Source organism: Ornithorhynchus anatinus, chromosome 10, assembly GCF_004115215.2.
Source record: "Ornithorhynchus anatinus isolate Pmale09 chromosome 10, mOrnAna1.pri.v4, whole genome shotgun sequence".
Classification (NCBI taxonomy): Eukaryota; Metazoa; Chordata; class Mammalia; order Monotremata; family Ornithorhynchidae; genus Ornithorhynchus; species Ornithorhynchus anatinus.
Window position 1 is genome coordinate 5,618,303 of NC_041737.1, and position 6,000 is coordinate 5,624,302.

Genomic DNA, 6,000 nt, shown 5'->3' on the forward strand with positions numbered 1-6,000 from the left:
CACCGAGTCTGTTGTATTATAGTCTTCCAACTGCTTAGTACAGTGCACACAAAAGCACTCGGTAAATGTCATGATTGGTTAGCGTTTTTATCATTTTCCTAGTCCCAGAATAAAATGACACTGCTGGAATATCAGAAGGGCTATACATTCTCCGCCTCTCCCCTCTCAAATTGGGGAGAATGTAGCTCTTCTTAAAATGAAAGTGGTATTTCAGATTAGGATATCAATATAGCAGTCTTCAAGAAAATCAAATATTGAGTTAGAAAGTAGATTGCTTCTACTGGAACTTCAATGCGAAACATCAAAGTCAGTTTGTTTGAGCAGTAAACCTATGAAAATCAAATTACCAGACTGAAATAGAGTGACAAGGACTAGTATTATGGTCCTAACATATATTAATGAGTAACAGACAGAAAACATAGGACCTGTAATTCGATGATACGGTATACTAATTTTCCTCTTTCCTTGGTTATGGATCTGTCCACAGGGCATCCCGTGAAGAATGGAGGCCCTTCCAAGGATTGTACCTTCGGTTCCAATAGGTCCTGGCACCTTGAAAAGCAGCTGGAGGCTCTAAGCAGGCTCCTTCCACCTATCCACCCCCCTTCACCTCCCCTCAGCTAAGCCCCCTTTCCCCCCACTTTCCCTCTGCTCCTCCCCTTCTCCCTTCCCCTCCGTGCAGCACTGTGCTCATCCGCTCATTTGTATATATTTTTATTATCCTATTTATTTTGTTAATGAGATGTACATCATCTTGATTCTATTTATTGCTATTGTTTTTGTCTGTCTGTCTCCCCCAATTAGACTGTAAGCCCGTCAGTGGGCAGGGATTGTCTCTGTTGCCGAATTGTACATTCCAAGCACTTAATACACTGCTCTGCACATAGTAATCGCTCAATAAATACTATTGAATGAAGGGACTTTGGATGAGGCAAGGAGAAGTCTCACTGGGCCTCGGCTTTCCACTGGAAAACGGTGTGACTTGGGACGCGAAACACTGTCCTCTTTCCGAGGGGTTCGGCCGGGCAGCGACAACACGGCCCCAAGAGGCTGGGAAAACGTCCTCCTGCCACCCTGTCGGGAGCCAGCTCTGGTCCCAGAGACACCTCGTCCCCCTTAGCCGACAACCCCTGGAGATTGTCAGGCTCGTCCTACCCTCAACTCTTTCCTCTGGCCACAGTAGAACCAAAGGTACAAAAAAGCCATCTGAGGAGGCCCACAGCAGAAAGGAAGGTTGCGGAGAGATCAGGAGGCTAGATTCCTGTTAAATAAGATTGAATTAATCAAAAGTGTCTTTTTTTAAGGGACCTACAGCAATAACAACAATAACGAATAGTAATTGGGGTATTTGTTTAGCACTTACTGTATGCCGAGCTCCATACTAAGTGCTTGGGACAGTACAACAGAGGTGATGTTCATTCATTCATTCATTCATTCATTCATTCATTCATTCATTTGCATTCTTTAAGCACTTACTGTGTGCTCTGCACTGTACCAAGTGTTTGGAAAGTACAATACAGCAATGAAGAGAGACAATCCCTGCCTACAATGGGCTTACAGTCTACATTCCCTGCTCACAATAAGCTTTCAGTCCAGAAATCGTACCATATGCCAAGTCCTTTTCTAAGTCCTGGAGTAGGTAAATCAATCAATCATTTTTATTGAGCCCTTAATGTGTGCAGAGCATTGTAGTAAGCCCTTGGGAGAGTATAATGCAACAACATCACAGACACATTCCTTGCCCACCTGGAGTTCTACAGTCTATAGGGGTGGATATAAGAAAATTAGGTCCCACCTGAAACTCTCTGTCTAAGTAGGAGGACCAACGAGTTTTGAATCTCCATTGTGCAGATGAGGGAACCGAGGCCCAGAGAAGATAAGGGTATCGTGCCACCGCTTAGTACAGTGCCTGGCACTTAGTAAGCACTTAGCAAGGGCCATAATTATAATAATTGTTATGATAAGGTACTTTCCCAAAGCCACTAGCAGGTAAAGGGTGGATCTGAAATTTAGAACCCAGGTCTCCTGACTCCTGGGCCTACGGTCTTTGCAGTAGGCCGCGCTGCTCAAAGCAGTTGGGAAAGTGCGACAGAGAGAAACCACAATCTCTGCCTACAAGGAGCTTCCGGTCCGATCATTTGAGATCTGGACGGCAGCTAGACTGTAAACTTGTCTCTAGACTGTAAACTCGCTGTGGAAAAGGAATGTGTCTACCGACTCTGTTATATTGTACTTTCTCAAGCATTTACTACGGTGTTCTGCACACTGTAAGCACTCAACAAATACCGTTGATTGATCGGTTCATCTACCGCAAGGTTTAGAATAGTGGTTGGAACGTAGTATGCACTGAAATCACACTATTATGGTCTCTAAATTGTGAGCTCTCCCACCTCCGTCGTACTCTCTCAAGGGCTTAGTACAATGCTCTGCACAGAGTAAACTCACAATAAGCACCTTAGATCAACTGATCATTATCACCATTATGATGATCTAATGAACTCCAAGGAGGGGATTAGGTGCATTTGAACAATAAGTGTACTGAGAGAAAAATATCCAAATATATTTGCAGTATTATTACAATGGCCTTATTGATCCAAAAGGCAAATTTCAATGGAAAATACAAAATGGGGGAAGAAACCACTATCAAAGGGAATAAAATAGCAATCAGAATAGCTGATAAAAATAAAGCTTCCCATCCCTTTCCCGCTCCATCAACCGTAAACTCTTTTTGACAAGATTCAGATAAATCTTATCTCTCTTTCAGATGTTTCCAAAGCATTCTGCAACCCAGGGAGAGGAATAAACATTTGTTGATGTGCAATTGAGCATCAGTTGACCATCACCCACTTTTAGAGTTGTCTAGTGACTCTGTCATGCATTGCTGCTGTATCTGAGAGCTCAGTGCCCAACTATCTTCTCTGCTTTTGTTTGTTGTGTTTTTTAAATAATTTAAGTGACACTCCCTGACATTTCAGCAATTCTTTGCCTGCCTCCACCCACTGCTATTAAAATGTCATTCTATTTTTCATTATTTACCCAGAGATGATCCCAAACTACTGGACTTTGGGGAATCAGACACAACATAGCATCAGGTTGTGGCTATGAAATCAATCGCCTTTTCAGAAATATTTGGACGGTCGCATGTTTTAGTAATGCATTGCTACATCTGTTTCCATGGAAAAGTGATTTTCTTAATGGCATTTGTTAAGTGCTAACTATGTGCCTGGCACTGTTCTAAGCACTGGGGTAGATACAAAGTAATCAAGTTAGACACAGCCCCTGACCCACGTGGGGCTCACAGCCTTAATCCCCATTTTACAGGTGATGTAACTGGGGCACAGAGAAGTTAAGTGACTTTCCCGAGGTCATACGGCAGATAAGTGGCAGAACCAGGACTAGAACCAAAGTCCTTTTGACTCCCAGGCTTCTGCTCTATCCACTAGGCCTTGATGGACCAGAAGATTGAGTCTCAATAGCCGGTCACGTAATCACCTGGCTACTGACAGTCCAATGGGAAAGTAGGGCCTTTAGAAGACAGATTCAGTAGTTCATCCCAAAGAAATGATTCTCCTTGGAACGAGCCACTGGAAACATCGGTTCCAGGCGTGATTTGGTTTCATGGCAGCTGCTGCTGTGGCATCATTATCCGACTGTGGACTCTGAGTCCTCATGTATATGCCACCAGTCTCGTCTACCTCTTTCTATTTCTAGATCGTGACCACGCTCTGCAAAGGACCCAACAGACCAAGTCTAATTTCCACCTGTGTATTCATTACCATACTCAGTATATGGCTTCGCACACGGGAGGTGTTTAATCTATGCTATAATTACTACTGCTACAGGACAAATAAATAGCTGACAAGATACCTGCCTGTGAGGAGCTTATAATCTAGTGAGGGGAACAAACCATAAAAGAAATTACAGAAACAAGACACAACAGAGTAGGTGCCTAAGTACCGTAAGTACTTAAGTATGCAAGTGCTGTAGAGGAAGTAGTGGATATCAAAGTGCTCGGACTCTGTAAATATCTTATGGGCGGGGATCATATCTACCAACATTATTTTATTGTACTCTCTCAAGCCTTTAGCATAGTGATCTGCACACAGTAAGTGCTCAAAAATAAAAAAACATGGATTGATATAATGTGTAAACAATGGAATAGATCACTTTGAGTAGTTGTAGAAGCCCCACCTCTGAAAGTCTTCTCTCAAAAGAATAAATTACCATCTTTCTGTCATTCTCATTTATCCCAGACAACCCTGAGAATCCATAGAAACACTTCTTGTTTTAATTTTTCCCTGGCTTATTTATCAACTCTTCTCTCCCCACTTCTGTAACTACTAGGGTCCTTCTGCTTTTCCCATTTGCAATTAATTCAGATCTGCTTCTCTCCTCATATTTGACTGCAAGCCCCTTAAAGGCAGGGACTATGAACTCTCTATTATTCTCCCACAGTTAGTATAGAGCTCTGTCCACAGTTAGGAAGTAATAATAATAATAGTAAGCTTGTTGTGGGCAGGGAATGTGTCCGTTTATTGTTGCACTGTACTCTCCCAAGCGCTTGGCACAGTGCTCTGCACAAAGGAAGCACTCAATAAATAAAATTAAATGAATGAATAATGATAATAATAATAGTATTTAAGCATTTACTAGGATTTTAGCAAAGTCCTAAGCGCTGGGATATATACAAGATACTCAGATCGCACACGCGGTTCCTGGCAGCATGGCCTAGTGGATAGAGCACGGGCCTGGGAGTCAGAAGATCATGGGTTCTAATCCTGGCTCCACCAATTGACTTCTACGTGACCTTGGATGAGTTACCTCACTTCTCTGGGCCTCAGTTCCCTCTTCTGTAAAATGGGGAGTGAGAACTGTGAGCCTCATGTAGGACAGGGACTCTGTCCAATGTGATTTGCTTGTATCCACCCCACCGCTCATTACAGTGCCTGGCACAGAGTAAGCGCTTAACACATACTATCATTATTATTACCATAGTCTCAGTAGAAGGGAGAAGAGGTATGGAATCCCCGGTTTGCAGCTGAGGGAACTGAGGCCCAGAGAATTTAAGTGATTTGTCCAAGGTCACACAGTAGATTAGTGGTGGATCCAGGATTAGAATATAGGACCTCTGACTTCTAGGCCATATTTTGTTCAATAAGTGCTAATGATGATGCCTGATGATCCTAAGTCTGAAATTTAAGCATGGAGAAAGAAGGAGGCGAGTTTGTGTATACAGACCAATGGAAAACACACATTTCCAAAATATGTTAACTGGTAATATGCAATGGCATAACTACTATGTGTTGATCACTGTACTAAGCACTTCAGAAGGCATGATATAGTCGGTAGGATCCCAGGCCCTCAGGAAACATACAATCTAGCAGGGGTCTACCAACTCTGTCACACTGTACTCTCCCAAGTGTTTATCTCAGTGCTCTGTGCACAGTTAGCGCTCAATAAATATAGCTAATTGATAGCAGGGGAGAGGAGACAGTAAAATAAATTCCAGATAGGGAAAAGTCGTCGAGTACAAAAATAGATTTTTCAGGGGAGAAAGGGGAGTGAACAAACACGGGTTTAAGGAATGTGGAAGGGCTGGCTGGCAGTTGGGGAGATGTGAATTTGATCCAGGAAGACCACCTGGACATAAAGAGAAACAGGCACTTCTACACGGCTCTCAAGCAGCTGTTCTGAATTAGATGAACCTATTGACGCATGTCATGAGCCATCATTGCAGAGCAATTCAGTGCTAAAGAGGAGCAGTGGGCTACTGGGAAATAGGAATTCTAATGAATTCAGAGCTCTGTGCTCCTTTGGCTATGCTCAAGTTCATTTAATTTATGTGCAATGCCTAGCAGAATCCTCAGCAAAGAAACCTGCTCAATAAACGGGCTCCTTTGAATCCTGGAAAACTTCCACTTCTTTCATCAATCAGTGGTATATTGCACTCTCCCAAGCGATCAGTACAGTGATTTGTACACAATAAGCGCTCAAAAAATC